Below are 16,409 nucleotides of genomic sequence, written 5' to 3'. Positions count from 1 at the left end.
CAATATTTAGGGAAACCATGGAAAACCTAAATATTAATGACCGGATTACAATCCGAAACGCTATCCTCCCGGTTGCGAGCCAAGTTACTTAAGCTCATATTTTACCCGAGTGCGACACGGCTGTGCATTTTGTTCGCCAGAGTTCTGCGCAGTGGACTGTGCGGGCGGGCTCGAGTATCGGTATTAGCACTAAGTTAATTTTTGTCTCTGGGTGCAACTCGATTTAAAATTACATACTGGGTGCGGCAGCTCGGCGGTGTGTGTATTGTGGAATTTAATCACGAGGGCGATAGCCGGCCGCTCAGTTTTAACGAGTGCAATTGTTTCTGAAGACTGTTTTACGACGGCGGAATCAGTGTCCGGCAGCGGGCGGCTTTTTTCTGTTATTCTGCTTTATTAACCCTAATCTGGGACGAATCCTTGTCCCTTGTCTGGTTATGCAAATAGGGAGGGTGCGCGGCGCGGCGCGTTCCCTTAATCCTGGCGTGCTCTTGCTTGATGATATCATCTGGGGTATAAGGGCCTTAATACGCGCCATCCGGGGGGACCGCGGCCACTGGACGCAGCCTTTCTTCCGAGCCGCAGTTGCACCTTGCCCTCGTCCCTCGTCCCTCGTCCCTCGCCATTCGGCCGCACGGCCACTGGACCGCGCAATCTCTCTTGCGTCTCCCGCTGCTGTTCTCTGACATTTCTAGTGTTCGTTCACTAGCCTTGAAAGTATATCATTATAGCTCCGTACACCATCCCATAAACAGTAAAAAATTTGTTTTGCAAAGCAGTTTAACTGAATTGAACGAAACAGTACGTTTAATTTTAATCTAAATCTACATCTATACTCTGCAAATCACTTTACGGCTGTGGCGGAGGGTACTTCTGTTAGTAGTATATATTCCCTCCTTCTCTCTTCCATTCGCGAAAGATGCGAGCGGAGAACGACTGTCGATAAATCTCCGTACCAATTCTAATTTTTCAAATTTTCTTGCCGTGGCCATTTCGGATGCATATGTGAGAGGAAGTAATATGTTGCCCCACTCCTAGAGCATTCATTCTGTGAATAACACCCTAGCGGTGATGCATAATGCCTTTGTTGTAGAGTATGCTCTGGAGTTTACTGAGCATATCTATAACGCTCTCGAGCTTAATGAATGACCCCGTGATGACACGTTCCACTCTACGTTGCGTTTTCCCTGTATCTTCTATTAATCCAACTTCGTAAGCGTCCCATACTGATAAACAGTATTCAAGAATCAGTCTTACAAGTGCCGGCCGGAGTGGCCGTGCGGTTCTAGGCGCTACAGTCTGGAACCGAGCGACCGCTACGGTCGCAGGTTCGAATCCTGCCTCCGGCCTGCATGTGTGTGATGTCCTTAGATTTAATTAGTTCTAAGTTCTAGGCGACTGATGACCTCAGAAGTTAAGTCGCATAGTGCTCAGAGCCATTTGAACCATTTGAACCAGTCTTACAATTGTTTTGTAAGCCACGTCTTTGATGGATGAATTTTATTTCCATGGTATTCTTTCAGTGAATTTCAGCCTGGCATCTGCTGTTTCTCCAATTAGTTTTATATCGTCATTCCGCTTTAGGTTGATGTGGATGCTGAATCCTAGGTATCTTGCGGTTGCTACCGGTTTCGACAGCAAAGTAAAGCTCCGCATTCTGGCCCTAATGGGCCAATCGCGGCCGACCGACCTCCATGTCATCCTGTGGCAGTGGCGTCACTGTACGCGTGGTGGAGGGATGTGGGGTCAGCACACAGCTCTCCCAGTCGTTGCCCGCTTTCTTGCCTACTTTTCTCTCAGTTGGCATCACGAGGTTGAGTGAAACTTGTGCCAGTCCTCCCACCGAAAATCCCTGAGAGTAACGGGAATAGAACCCGTGTCCTTCGCATAGCGGCCAGATACACTGACCACTGAGCTACGGAGGCGGACCATTGTTCCCAAAGCTTTATCGCTAATAGTGTAATCGAACGGTAATGGAAATCTTGGTCTTTTTATGTCCAATACGTTAAATTTATTCATGTTCCATGTCTGCAGCTAATCCCAACCCCACCCCACTCATATAATGTTTGCAGGTATTCCTGCATTTCACTATAGTTTTCTAGCGTGACAATCTTTCTATAGATAATACCATAGTCAATAAGCTTGACAATACGTTGGCCATGACATGACTCTTCGTTATTTCGGGACATATGGTGACAAATTATAACGTAACATGTTGTGTCTGATGTTACGATGACTAGATCCGAATATGAATTACATTTTTCTCATTCAAGATGTAAACCTTGTATATGTAAAAGTACAGTATTTGTTAATTCAGCGAGATATGGGACGCCTTTACATGTTTATAAGAAGGCAGTCATATGAGAACCGAAAACCCGCCACAACTGGACCGTGGATTGGTTCCATTCAAAAGTATTCACAACACGCGTTAAGACATTTATCCCACTGGGAGACGGGACATTCAGTTCCTGATACGTAGAACACGATCCGTCGCTGATGGATCCACAATCGACCCCACTCTTGCGCTCGTCCGACTGAAACCGTCGTCCATGCATATCTTTCTTCAGGATGCCAAAAATGTGAAAAATCACACGGTTGAAGATCTGGGATGACGGAGGATGTTACAGTGTTTCCCAACCAAATCACTCTTGCGTATCCTTCATCCCATTGGCAGCGTCGGGCGGGCGTTATCGTACATCTGGATGATTCCGTCCGACATCATTGCTGGGCGTTTTGATTTTAGCATGCGCCGCAGTTTCTGCAAAATATCTTCGTAGGTTGCACATTGATTGTGGTTCTACGGTCGAGGAACTCGACGAGCAGAGGGCCCTGAGTCGAAGAAGGAGGTCATCATGACCTTACAGGAACTTTTGTGAACAACTTTGAATTTCTTTGGCGGGCGAGATGTGGAATGTTTCCATTACTGACTTTTCGTTTACCCTCGGGCTGTCGGCATTCTGTCGGACGGAAGGATCCTGTTGCACGATAATACCCGCCCCCACACTGTCAATCGGACGAAGGCTACGCTGCAGCCATTTGGTTGGGAAACATTGCACCATACTACGTACAGCCCGGATCTTTCACCGTGTGATTTTCACACACTTGGCTACCACAAAAAAGACATGCGTGGACGTCGGACGAGAAAGTTCACGAGTGGGTGCGGTTGTGGATTCGTTCAAAAAATGGTTCAAATGGCTCTGAGCACTATAGGACTTAACATCTGAGGTCATCAGTCCCCTAGAACTTAGAACTACTTAAACCTAACTAACCTAAGGACAGCACACACATCTATGCCCGAGGCAGGATTCGAACCTGCGGCAGTAGCGGTTGCGCAGTTCCAGACTGAAGCGCCCAGAACCACTCGGCCACACTGGCCAGCTGTGGATTCGTCAGCGGCTGACTGCGCTCTACGAAACAGGAACTGATCATCTCCTCTCCCAATGGGATAAATGTCTTAACAGGTGTTGTGATTACCTTTGAATGGGACCATTCCATAGCCCAATTGTGGCGGCTGTTGGGTTTTCTTCTGATTGCACTTTACGTATTTAATACTGCTTCTTGGATCATGAAATGCCGGGAAATGGAAGCATATAACACGTTGCATTGTGTGACATTCCTTGGTAATATCTAAGGGGTGAAATTAGCTAACTGTCATTGAAATAACATCTTAGAGATTGTTTCAGATTTTTAAAAAAGCATGATGCTGGAAAATGACTTCCTTGAAGGGACGAGTGTTACTATACTGAGCAGAAAATTTAATCAGTAATGTATTATTTGTGGCGTTATTCTGCAAGTTCCGTGCTGTCTGTCTCATGGTCCTGCAATTTTTCAGTATTTCAGAAAACATTGTGGAGCTAGGAAGAGAAGGTGATTGCGTTACATCCCAACAGAGTAACAATTATGCGATGTGGAAAAAAACGGAAGAGGGGAGGATAATTACACATTACGGAAAATGTGGTCTAACTTCTGTATGACCAACAAGGAAGACTGAGTCAGTTTCCTTTATTTTCAGCTTCGTAAACTATTTAACTGAAAACAGGGAAAGGTAACACGGGTACACAAATCTACGAGCCCCTTTACTGACTGTTTGGTACTATTAACTGTTGGTAACTTTCAAAAAATTGACACGAGCAGACAAGAGTATCTGTACAGGAGAGAGGCCCTTTGACAGTGAGTAAACACTCTGCCTCTTTAGCAACTGGGGATTTGTTTTATTAATTAAGTGCCTACAGGCGAGCTTGTCTATAACATTAAGGCGTATCTATATATACCCAATATGTGTTGGGATTTTGTATGTATGTGAGTACTTCACAAGTGGTACAGGGATATTGTAACATCGAGTAGCACAGCAAAACGCGCTATTTTGTCTCCGTTGGTTCAACGTTGCTCACAAAAGGCAAAACCATGGACTCGAATCCGTGGTCTAACACACAGTTCCAGCCAACTATCAAGTTTCACTTCAGAGTGTTACCGTTACAGAGTGAAGATTTCACTCTGAGAATGCTTATATTTATGTTGCAGTTACAACTTTATAAACAGTACTGGAAACTATTAAGTTCAGAGCAACATCGTGGACAATGGCTACGAGGAACTGTGAAATGAATTAGAATTTAAAACTCTTCGGGTTATATTATAGTCAACGTACAACAGACTTCCTTGTATATCTTTACAGAACAGTGTGTGTGAGTTGAGTTGCCTTAGCTGTTGATCATGACTAAGGAATTTCGTTTGCTGATTAGATGTAAGAAGGCAGTAGGCAAATATGTGTATTTTTAAACACAGTCGAGACATCCAGAATGAGATTTTCACTCTGCAGCGGAGTGTGCGCTGATATGAAACTTCCTGGCAGATTAAAACTGTGTGCCCGACCGAGACTCGAACTCGGGACCTTTGCCTTTCGCGGGCAAGTGCTCTACCAACTGAGCTACCGAAGCACGACTCACGCCCGGTACTCACAGCTTTACTTCTGCCAGTACCTCGTCTCCTACCTTCCAAACTTTACAGAAGCTCTCCTGCGAACCTTGCAGAACTAGCACTCCTGAAAGAAAGGATATTGCGGAGACATGGCTTAGCCACAGCCTGGGGGATGTTTCCAGAATGAGATTTTCACTCTGCAGCGGAGTGTGCGCTGATATGAAACTTCCTGGCAGATTAAAACTGTGTGCCCGACCGAGACTCGAACTCGGGACCTTTGCCTTTCGCGGGCAAGTGCTCTACCAACTGAGCTACCGAAGCACGACTCACGCCCGGTACTCACAGCTTTACTTCTGCCAGTACCTCGTCTCCTACCTTCCAAACTTTACAGAAGCTCTCCTGCGAACCTTGCAGAACTAGCACTCCTGAAAGAAAGGATATTGCGGAGACATGGCTAGCCACAGCCTGGGGGATGTTTCCAGAATGAGATTTTCACTCTGCAGCGGAGTGTGCGCTGATATGAAACTTCCTGGCAGATTAAAACTGTGTGCCCGACCGAGACTCGAACTCGGGACCTTTGCCTTTCGCGGGCAAGTGCTCTACCAACTGAGCTACCGAGGCAGATCTGCCTCCGGAACCCCAAATTCTGCAGGTTTCACTGAGACACGATTTTGTTCTCCCCTGGTTTGTTTGACACTACTGTATGTCACATACTTACGTACGTCGGACATTTTCAAGTAGACCTAGAAGTGTAGAACGCTACAAAGTCCACTATGGTTATATGCAATGGAGCCATTAGTTCATTTGTTTCACACTTACGTCGCAGAAGAAGTTTAAATAACGTACCCATTCCTCCACACCCGCAGCCTCCTTCACAGAACCGTGTCCGCATGTTCGAATGATCGCTTCCTTTACCACTGAACGAAAGAGCCATGTATTCCCTTCTGTATCTACTTCAGATGTGTTATGAAATACGTTGTAAACGGCAAACAGGGTTTTTGGTCGTAATAATGTGAATCGAAATTGCAGATTATAACATGTAGAAAACGTAAGGACGCATTTATGTACGAATGTAAAGAAGAAATGAAAAGTAACAGAGGTACTTATCTAATATGTAAAGAAATTAAGAAACTCGGTGAACTCATGTCATGGAAAGAAACACGAAACCTGTTATTACTAACTACACGATTTCGTTGACGTCTCAGTCTCTTCAGAGTGTTCCGGATACAACCTGACAGGCTGGAAACTACTCGTATCTCACGTTCGGTTACTGCAGTGAAACCTTTAAGTGCATTACCGCGTACCGTGTGCTGTCATCTTCTGTTCGGGAAGACGAGGTGTAATTACGTTAGGATTATTTCTTTATCACGATTTTCATTTTGCATAATTGCACATACAGAGGGCCGCTCCTCCATTATTCTGTGTGGCAATCAAGGTAATTTGGATCTATTGTTTGGAAGTTTTCAGGTGAAGATACCGCTCGATCTTTTGAATGGTTTTCGCAATGTCGGGGGTATGCAGCGCGGCCGCCATGTTTTATTCATTGTGCTTGACGAAACGGCGTGCTGCGCGCCTCAGTTTGGGAGGTTGAACGAACGGTGGGAGTCGTGAGAACTCCTGTAGCGCCTTCTTTTTTTCGGCCAGCTTCCCACTTCTGCTCCTCGCCAACAAAGTGTGCGCTAACTGCTGCTCAGCTCTATAACACTGGCTACGTTGCAGTACTGCCGCCTTTTGGCATTCAGAATTTCCGGGAACGTGCGGAACGGACGCAATCTTTTGATTTGCTTTTGAGGAATACGTGTTGCTAATTTTTGAAAGGAGCTCAGTGTGCAATGAAGCTGATGCAGGTGAAAAACACAGAAATAACGTAAGTGTTCGATGTTTTACAGCTTGTCGTTTTTTCCTCCGAAGTACGAGAGTAATTGTCAAGACACACTAGATGCTCGCATGATGAGTCTCTCTGTTCAAATGCCCAGCTTCACATGTAAGCAAACGGCACACTGTGCTGCGAGTGTATGCTTCCGCGTTCATTTTCGCGTTCAGTAAAACGTTTACGCTTCTGTGAGTGTGTCGTCACGTTTTTCATAAATCCAACGTTCTGGTCACTGTCGCAATGAGAGTATCTCTCACATATCAGGAAAAGTATTGCTGAAGATAGCACACTGATTAAAGTCCCATGCGCGAACCTGTTCGAATATTGTCTATTAGATTTACCTAGCATAATCAACTGGAAAAGAACACTCAGAATACTGTCAACAAATTTCCTCCTTCCCCTCATCTTTTGCCCTCTGTCTTAAGGTACATCTATATCTACATATATACTCTGCAGGCCACCGTACGGTGTGTGGCAGAGGGTTCCCTGTACCATTGTTACTCATTTTATTTCCTATTCCACTCGCAAATAGAGCGACGGAGAAACACCTGTCAAAATGGCTCCGTATGAGCCCTGATTTATCGTAACTTATCTTCTTGAACCTTAAGCGAGATGTATGTTGGTGGCAGTAGAATCGTTCAGCAGTCAACCTGAAATGCCGATTCTCCAAATTTTCTCAGTAGTGTTCCTCAAAAATAGTCCCTTTCCCACCAGAGACTCCCATTTCAGGCCCCGAAGCATCTCTCGGACGCTTGCGTTTTGTCCGAACCTATCGGTAATAAATAAAACAGCGCATCTCTGAATTGCTTCGATGTCTTCCTGTGCGGATCCCAAACACTCGAGCATTACTCGAGAGTAGGTCGCGCTGGGGTCCTGTATGGGGTCTCGCTTGCAGATAGACCACACTTTCCCAAAATTCTCTTAATAAACCGAGGTCTGCCATTCGCCTTCCCTACCATGAGCCTCACATGCCCGTTTCATTTTATATCCCTTCGCAACGTTACACCCAGATACTTAAACGGCGTGACTGTGTCAAGCAGGACATTAGTAATGCCGCTTCCGAACATTACAGGCTTGTTTTTCTTACACTTCCGCATTAACTTACATTTTTCTACATTTAGAGCTAGCTGTCATTCATTACACCAATTAGAAATTTTGTCTAAGTTATCTTGTTTTCTCCTACAGTCATTGAGCTTCCACACCATCCCGCACCCCACATAATCATCATCGAACAACCGATGATTGCTGCCCACCCTGTAAGCCAGATCATTTATGTATATAGAAACTAATATAGGTCCTATCACACTTCCCTGTGGGCACTCTTGACACTGTGAAGGTCTAATTTTCTCAAAATACATAAAAGATTTATCAGTTAAGATCAGCACTGTATGTTTCAATGACGATGTTCCTCGCGTTCAAAAAATAAAGTAAGAACGCGTTACATAATGACTCACGAACTAATCAGGAACACTAGCTTATAATAATTTGTGCGCATTTCCTCGTGAAATTGTATCCAATCAGAATGTACCCTATTAGTAACTGCGAGTCGAAAGTCAAAACCGAAAATCGTTCTGATACTTCTAAAAGTGGAATACATAGTACCCGGGTTCCTGAAATATGCCACACTTGTTATTCGTCAACGGATGCGGTTCCAACACGACGGAGCACCACCTCACCTTGAACTGAATGTTCCTGAACACCTGGATCAAACAGAGTTAGGCAGAGGAGTTCCTGCTTAGCGGCCAACACGTTCGCCTGATCTCACCCCACTTGATCTTTTCCTTATGGGGCCATGTAAAAAGTCTTGCGCACGATACACCTGTCGAGTGTGAAGTGGACTTCCTGGCAAGAATTCTCGGTATGACAGAACTTTTTGCGACGATGCTATGCCTATATTGAAGCTGTGTGACGCCACTTTAAACAACTGTCGTAAATGTAGCAGCTTGTGAAACTTGTGTACGTAAATGGAATTTAATTTTATTATTACTGTACCGTAGACCTATGATTTTCAGCCTCTCTGAAATCAAATTAAGTGCACCGTTACTAGCCCATCAACAGGGGTCATTATCTGAGGGTATTCCGAAGTATTCAGTAGGAATTCTGACCGAGCGAGGTGGCGCACTGGTTAGCACTCTGGACTCGCATTCGGGAGGACGACGGTTCAAACCCACGTCAAGCCGTCCTGATTTAGGTTTCCCGTGGTTTCTCTAAATCTCTTCAGGCAAATGCCGGGATGGTTCCTCTGAAGAGGCACGGCCAACTTCCTTCCTCGTCCTTCCTTAATCCGGTGGGACTAATGGCCTCGCTGTTTAGTTCCATCCCCGAAAACTAGCCAGCCAGTCGGAATTCTATACATCTTGATCAGAGTTCGGAAATCTGGGTCCTTGGTTTGAGCACTGCTCGAGGCATAGGCGGAACGGTGTAGATTTTCGCTTTGACACGGTCGGGTCCGTTACATGAAACTGATACATTTACCCTTTTTCTTTATCACTGAAATTTTGTAACATCATCATGGCATCACCCAGTGTCTACGAGGGCTATTTGTTTGCTACCTTCGTTCGGTTACGTAATAGAAGCCGCAGTGAAAATCAGAAACGTTTTATTTGCAGAATTTAGTTACATCGTTCAGCTACTTTTCTACATAGTCGCCGTTTCGAATTAGACATCTGTCGTAGCGTGGTACCAACTTTCCAATACCCTCTTCATAGAAGGCAACCGCCAGTGATCTCCACCAATTCCCTACGCTGGTCTGCAGCTCGTTGTTTGTGCCAATATGCTGTCCTTATAGCCAGCGGTTAATGTGAACGAAGAAACGAAAATCAGAGGGAGCCAAGTCCGGGCTGAATGATGGACGATCAAACGCTTCCCATTGAAGACGCTGCAGTAGCGCCTTCGTTTCACCTGCCGTCTGCGGGCGAGAAGTGTCGTGAAAAAAGAAACGCATGATAGTTATGTTATGTGGGCTGCATAAAATCAAGCGAAACCCTTCACCAGACCTTCTAATTTGGTGGGTGACACTACCTTCTAGACATCTTTACGTGCTCACTGTGTCCTCATAACAGAAAGGTGCGACGTAACGCGATAGACGGGTATACTAGAGACACTGCGCAACACATCTGTGCAAAGCTACACATTGGATTTTCACGGTGGTTTTAATTCCGCGAGCGATCGGATGTTAAAGAAATAGCCCTCGTACGTTTAGGTAAAGACACACAGAAATAGTCCAAGATACCGATTAAATCCATTATTTAACAGACTAAAGCACCGATTTCACACTGTAGTGGCGATAATAAAAACAGATCTGTTTGTTGTGTGGCTCACGCAGGCTAGCGCCTTGCCTTGGCCTGCGGCAACTAACAGTCTATAGCACTACTGCGCCGTCTTTTCATAGTCCGTCGATTTTCGACACGCTCATTACAGCTGGTTCTGGCTATTATCTGAAATTCATTTGCATGGCTTTCCGATATTCATGTATTCTCAGCCATAATTCTAGGGACCGATGACCTCAACAGTTTGGTCCCATAAGACCTTACCACAAATTTCCAAAATTTTCAGCCATAATTCGCTATAGAACAGAACAATAGCGACAGTTTCACATAGACGCTGCACCATCGTGCGCATGAAAACCCCAATACCGAAATGTATAGAGCACATGAATCATATTCGGGAAGACCAGGGTTCAAATCCAGCCACATTCATCTAAATTTATATTTGCAGCGGTTGCCCTAAACCACGAATGCCGTGATGGTTCCTTCGAAACAGACATGGCCAATTTCCTTTCACGTTCTAGTCATATCAGATGTGCTCTGTCTATACTGCCACACAGAAAAAGTGCAGCAACCAAACAGGTAGGAGGAAACAGAATGAAAATTCACAGCTTCAGAGGGTATGTGACATTATTTCAGTGATTACATTATAGAGTCAAATATACAAATAACTTGGCAATATGAGGCTACTTTTCAGAATGTCGTTGCGCCCCCTCTGACAGGATGCATACACTGGTTAGGTTGGAAGGGTGTCATAAAGACGTTGTATCCTCCTGAGGCAAGGTGGCCCTCAACTGTTATAAAATGTCTTCCCCATCCTTGCTACTGGCATTGGAAACGAGTGATGGTTCGATCTGCGCCTACCCGTGTTCTATTAGAGACAGATCTTGGGATCACGCTGGCTACGGCAGCACCTCAGCATCGTGCAGACGGTTCAGAGAGACACGTGCCATGTGTGGACAAGCATTGTCCTCTCGAAAAATGGCACCATGTTACTGCCGCATGAGTGAGAGCACTTAAGGTCTCAGCATGTCCATGAGCTACCACTGTGTCATTACAATTCTCTGTCACTACCAGGCGTGACTGAAGTCGCAATCAATGGCTCCCTATACCATGACACCAGGAGTAACATTGCTGTGCCTCTCCAAATCGTTTGAGAAATGGAACCTCTCCCCAAGTTGCCGCTATGCTCGTCGACGATTGGTCATCTAGGGTAGTGCAGAACTGCGGTTCGCCAAATGTAGCCAGCCGTTTGTGTTGTGGTGTTCAAATGTGTGTCAAATCTTATGGGACTTAACTGCTAAGGTCATCAGTCCCTAAGCTTACACACTACTTAGCCTAAATTATCCTAAGGATAACACACACATGCCCGAGGGAGGACTCGAACTTCCGCCGGGACCAGTTGTGGTGTTAACGGCAGCCTACGCATGGAACATCAATTCCCTAGTCCGGCTGCTGCTAATCTCTTACCAATGGTGCGGTAGAAAACAGAATATTTCCCAGAGGCCATTACTTGTTTTTGGATGGCAGACTTAGACGTGAAGGGGTTATGATGTGCTTGGTGCCGATTACGGTTATCCTCCATCATGTTGGTCAGACGAGGTCGACCGGATCCTTGTCGACGAGTATGCCGACCCTCACCTTCCCACGCCGTCCAACATAGGCTCACTGACACATCCGAATGGCAGGGAAATCTGGATATTGCACGGTTCGACCAGCCGACCAAATGGAGACCCACAATGAGACAACGAGGCTCCATTCAAACTCTGGAGGTGCTGATAACGCTGTCTCACACGAGTACAAGGCACCTCCGTGTCCTTCACAGTGATCATTTAACGTCTGACACTGTCCACCCGCTTCTAAACTAATGCACTCTAGTGGCCGTCCTACCTGTCACAGACAGTTTCAACTTTAATCATTTATATACCTGCTGATGGAGTATACATGTGCAAAATTGTATTAATCATTGACCATGTCTTCTGGGTGCTTCAACTTTTTTGTCAGCCAGTTTGTAATATAAATTTTGTCATCGGCGGAATGTTAAACGTTTTTCTTCCTTGATTTACGACCCAAAATATGCTCATTGGAGCTTTCATTATAAATTTCTTAGCGTATCGTTCGGTTGTACATATGAATATTCGAATATAGCTGCAGTTGGTCTTAACCTCAGTATTTTTCTGCTATAAGATTCACTCCTTGAGGAAGACATGGGTTAACCACACAAAACAGTTTACATTACGCATATAAAGCTTTCTTATACTTATTTTACTTTGCAGTTGTTCCTACTTACTCAGCGACTTCACGTGATTGACACACTCTCCATCTAAATTCCGTGGTATTGTATAGCTGCTCCAGATAACGATCCTAGCGCTACAACATGTCCTTGGTATAGTATGAACGTACATTTTTTAAAGCTGTTGTGGGCTGTATTTCTGAGTCTGAGAATGGGAACCAGTTCGCATTTGCTTAGGTGTGTGTGTGTGTGTGTGTGTGTGTGTGTGTGTGTGTGTGTGAAGCTGTTCCAAGCTTACAGTCATTAACCTCACACGTATATTCAAGCCTTTTTCGATTCACCAATTTGCCTGCGTCTTACGTGTTATTCTAATGGAAGTCTGAGTTTGACAAAATAAGAAGCAAAATGTTTTTAGGAAAGAAAAATTGTTTCGCATCGTGATACTCACTGTAGTTAATACATTATCAGCAATGAAATTCTGATAGCCAAAGCCAAGTAATGTTCCCGTCTATGCATAATAATCATATACAGCGCAAATAATCCGTTTATTCAACAAAAATGTGTTCTCTCTAAGCCAATCTCTTGATATTAGGAAATAGAAACAAGTCACATGGGACAAAGTATGGAGAGTGTGCTCGGTGGGAAACTTCGGTTACCCATCTCATACCAGTTTCAAATAATCTCAACAAGCTAATAAACAATTACATTTCTGTGCCGAATGTAGTTCACTCCCCGAATGAAAATGTTTTATCGTTAAATGATGCTCATCTTTATCTACGTGTAAAAAAACTCGTGACATTTGTTACAGCTTCCTACAAACAACTATGCATTGTATGTTTCTAAACTTTTCACGACCATATGCAAGGCCCACACTTACTAACAGCGTTGTCGCTTAACATTTGATAGAAGTTACCAAGCTTGTCGATCCAGCCCCATAAAGCTCTCACCAGATACACAAATAGCGGCAAAGGTTAGACGAAGATAGTGGTAACGCTATTCTGTTAGGAAGTTCCTTAACGCATCAGTCGGATTTCTTCTAAATTGATTGATACACGGTGACTAAATGTGGTATTGTCCTAACGGTTTGACCATACATCATACCACTGAAAATATGACGAAGTTTTTTTATCTCTCTTCGTTATTTTAATGTATCGTCAATGCCAAGGTCACTACATTGGCAAGAAACTGCCAATGCCTTTGTCGAAGGAGACATTCCAGCATTCACCTCTAGTGATTTGATGAAACAACGGGAACAATGTGCCTAGACAGTCAGACAGGATTTTGAGCCCAGTTACCTCATCTATGAGCTGACCGAATTACTCGTACCACAGTGCCATCCACGTGATACGCGTAGTAGCGTCCCAAAACGGCGAAACGTGGTTTGGCGCACTAGAGCAACCGAGTGTCACGAGGACGCGTGCCTCCTAACACGATCACAGTGCAGATGATAGAACAGAACATAAGTCAGGAAACCTAGCACCGTTTGAAAATAATACACAATCTCGCTCTGGGAAGGAGTTAGGTGGGACAATGAAACATGTATACTTAAAAAAAAGGAAGAATGCCTCACGAATCGTGACAAGAAATATAGGCGGCAATTTGGAATGTTGCCCAGCGTAAGCTTATAAAAGTCCCACCCCTGCCCCCACCCCTCCTCCTGAACGGTCGGAGAATGGTATTCTCACAGAGCCACAGTCTCTCAGTAGTCTTTTTTGCCGCGAGAGAACAGGTTCTTTAAGGCTTAAATTTTGAGGTGATGATGACTATCGATTTCTCTGCAGCATGACTAGCACGGAATTTTTTGTTTATCGGGGTTGCTACTGGAGTAAGCACTAAACACCGTAGCATTTCGCCGAAACGTCCGTCCGAGCTAGGTCACAATGGAACGATTTTGCGTGGTAAATTCGTGGAGATTAGCCGACGCTGGAGCCACGTTGTAAAGGTGGTGTACAGCTTGACCACGGTACCTAAATGTGAAAAGAGAGAGAATTCTTAGGGGGCAAATTGTTCATCTGAAGTGTCTCATTATAAGGAAGTGTCAAAGTGACAAGACGCGTAATAGAAGGTGGAAATCAAGTTGTTATTTTCAGATGAAGTACTTGCCTGAGGGGTCAACCAGTTTAAAGACAATTTTTTCTTTGTTTTGCATTTTCCTCCGCTGGCGGTGTAACTAATTAACATGTCGAGTACTTGAGTGTAAGGATGTAATAGCGGCCGGAGAACGAATATGGCACAAATGACCCTAACTGCTTGATGGGTGGTCATCGTGCTTATTGAGTGAGTTTTCTGGGACATCGCCGCGTACATGCTGGTGTGCTGAGTAGAGTAAGTGAACTTGTCACATGTTTTTCAGCATTTACGTCACTAAATATTTAATTGGGCCCTCTTAATGCTGTTATACTAACTACATCCCCAAATGTGTTGAACGAATTTTCCATTTTTTTTATTTATTGGAAAGATGAGACACATTTTTATTTGATGGGATGATTGGCTTCCAGCTCTATGAATAGATGCAATAACTGAAGGAATGAAATAACAAGATCAGATGTAAAAATCTTTTCAGTTAATGACAAGAAAGAAGTGAACAGAATGAAATGGGAGGATCGTTTTGATAAAATGACATAAAACAGATTGCCAAAAAAAGATAAAAAAAATTATTGGTGCAATGGAAGAGAGAACTAGGTAGACCTCGTAAGAGGTAGATGAATGGATGGCTGGCTGAATGGACGATAGAGTTCGGAACAGGTAACAACAGCATCTAATCCTTAGGAGACGATGAACTGAAAACCTTGCGATCTCATAGGAGTAAATGTTTCCCATCAGCACCAACGTTGCTATAGCGATGTGTGGCCGCTAGATTGTTAGGCTCATGATTGCCTAGGGTAACGACCACACACGGTACCAATTTGTTCCACTCACGTTCAGTTTCTGCGAATAACACCAGTGATTATTGAAATATAGGAAGTGGGTAATCAGTAACTAGGCAACACACGTGAATTTGTTTGATATTCCATTTAAGTAACAAACTTCGGCAGTCCATTCCTCAGAGTGGGCGTACGAGTATCTAGTCAAACGTGACACTGCTCTAGTGAGGTTACCTTTCAGATCTAAGCCACAGATTTCTGTCAACTGGTTCTGCAAATTTCAGCACCGTAAACTAAGTTTAAGACAGTCATGAATCGGGGGCCCGCATCTCGTGGCCGTGCGGTAGCGTTCTCGCTTCCCACGCCCGGGTTCCCGGGCTCGATTCCCGGCGGGGTCAGGGATTTTCTCTGCCTCGTGATGGCTGGGTGTTGTGTGCTGTCCTTAGGTTAGTTAGATTTAAGTAGTTCTAAGTTCTAGGAGACTTATGACCACAGCAGTTGAGTCCCATAGTGCTCAGAGCCATTTGAACAGTCATGAATCAGCTACTAAAACTGACAGTACCGCCTATTCACTGTAAATCGGTAAAACTTGGTGACACTAAATGACAATTCTGCTAAGCACGAAACTTTTGCTTCCGCACTTAATTGTACAAAATTTCACACTACGCCGCCCCAGCAACCCACAATCTGTCTCCGTAACTTCTACTAAACTTTCCGACTCTAATAACACGCGAATCCCACACAAGTAAGCCTTGGCTCGTACAATGTACCTCGCTCTGCGTGTTCATTCCTTAAATACCTCCACCCCCACTCTGCCTCCAAATTCTTACTTTTACCATCCAGATACAGAAAAAGGAAGATAAAAATACAGCTTAAAACCCACATTAAAACTACTGACATCACAGTGTGTCACTTTCAAGCTTCATCTACCAACACCAAACACGGCAATTTTGGCCCCAGTTTCTTGATAGGTACACAATGTTTCATTCTATTATTGTGTGCGTAATTTTAAAATTTTCTTTTGTGATTTGTTGTTACTTTACTCTAAAATAGTTAATCCCTTAACTGCAATTACAATTATGTCAAATAAATGCTTGAAGTTTGTATACTGATCAGACTTTTCATAAGCATTCGTTACCGCGTGTGTAATATGTCGTCGTATGACATCTTCATTACAGCTTAAAGTTTCAAAGTAGATGTTAAAATGCACTCTTTACTATTGTCGTGACTCGATCATTTATTGTCCAATGAAAAGTGTT

General features: G+C 44.2%; 1 protein-coding gene and 1 non-coding gene across 2 annotated transcripts in view; one reads left to right on the top strand and one right to left on the bottom strand.

The window, feature by feature from the left end:
* The window catches only part of LOC126184299 (uncharacterized), a 574,731-nt gene that overhangs the window by 366,806 nt on the left and 191,516 nt on the right, over positions 1–16,409 (top strand). The gene's annotated exons all lie outside the window — the stretch shown is intronic.
* On the bottom strand, positions 5,461–5,535 carry Trnas-cga (transfer RNA serine (anticodon CGA)). Its single transcript has one exon. It is a non-coding gene; the product is annotated as a tRNA-Ser (tRNA).

The sequence above is a fragment of the Schistocerca cancellata genome, chromosome 4, assembly GCF_023864275.1.
Source record: "Schistocerca cancellata isolate TAMUIC-IGC-003103 chromosome 4, iqSchCanc2.1, whole genome shotgun sequence".
NCBI lineage: Eukaryota > Metazoa > Arthropoda > Insecta > Orthoptera > Acrididae > Schistocerca > Schistocerca cancellata.
This window is presented reverse-complemented; position numbering and strand designations above follow the sequence as displayed.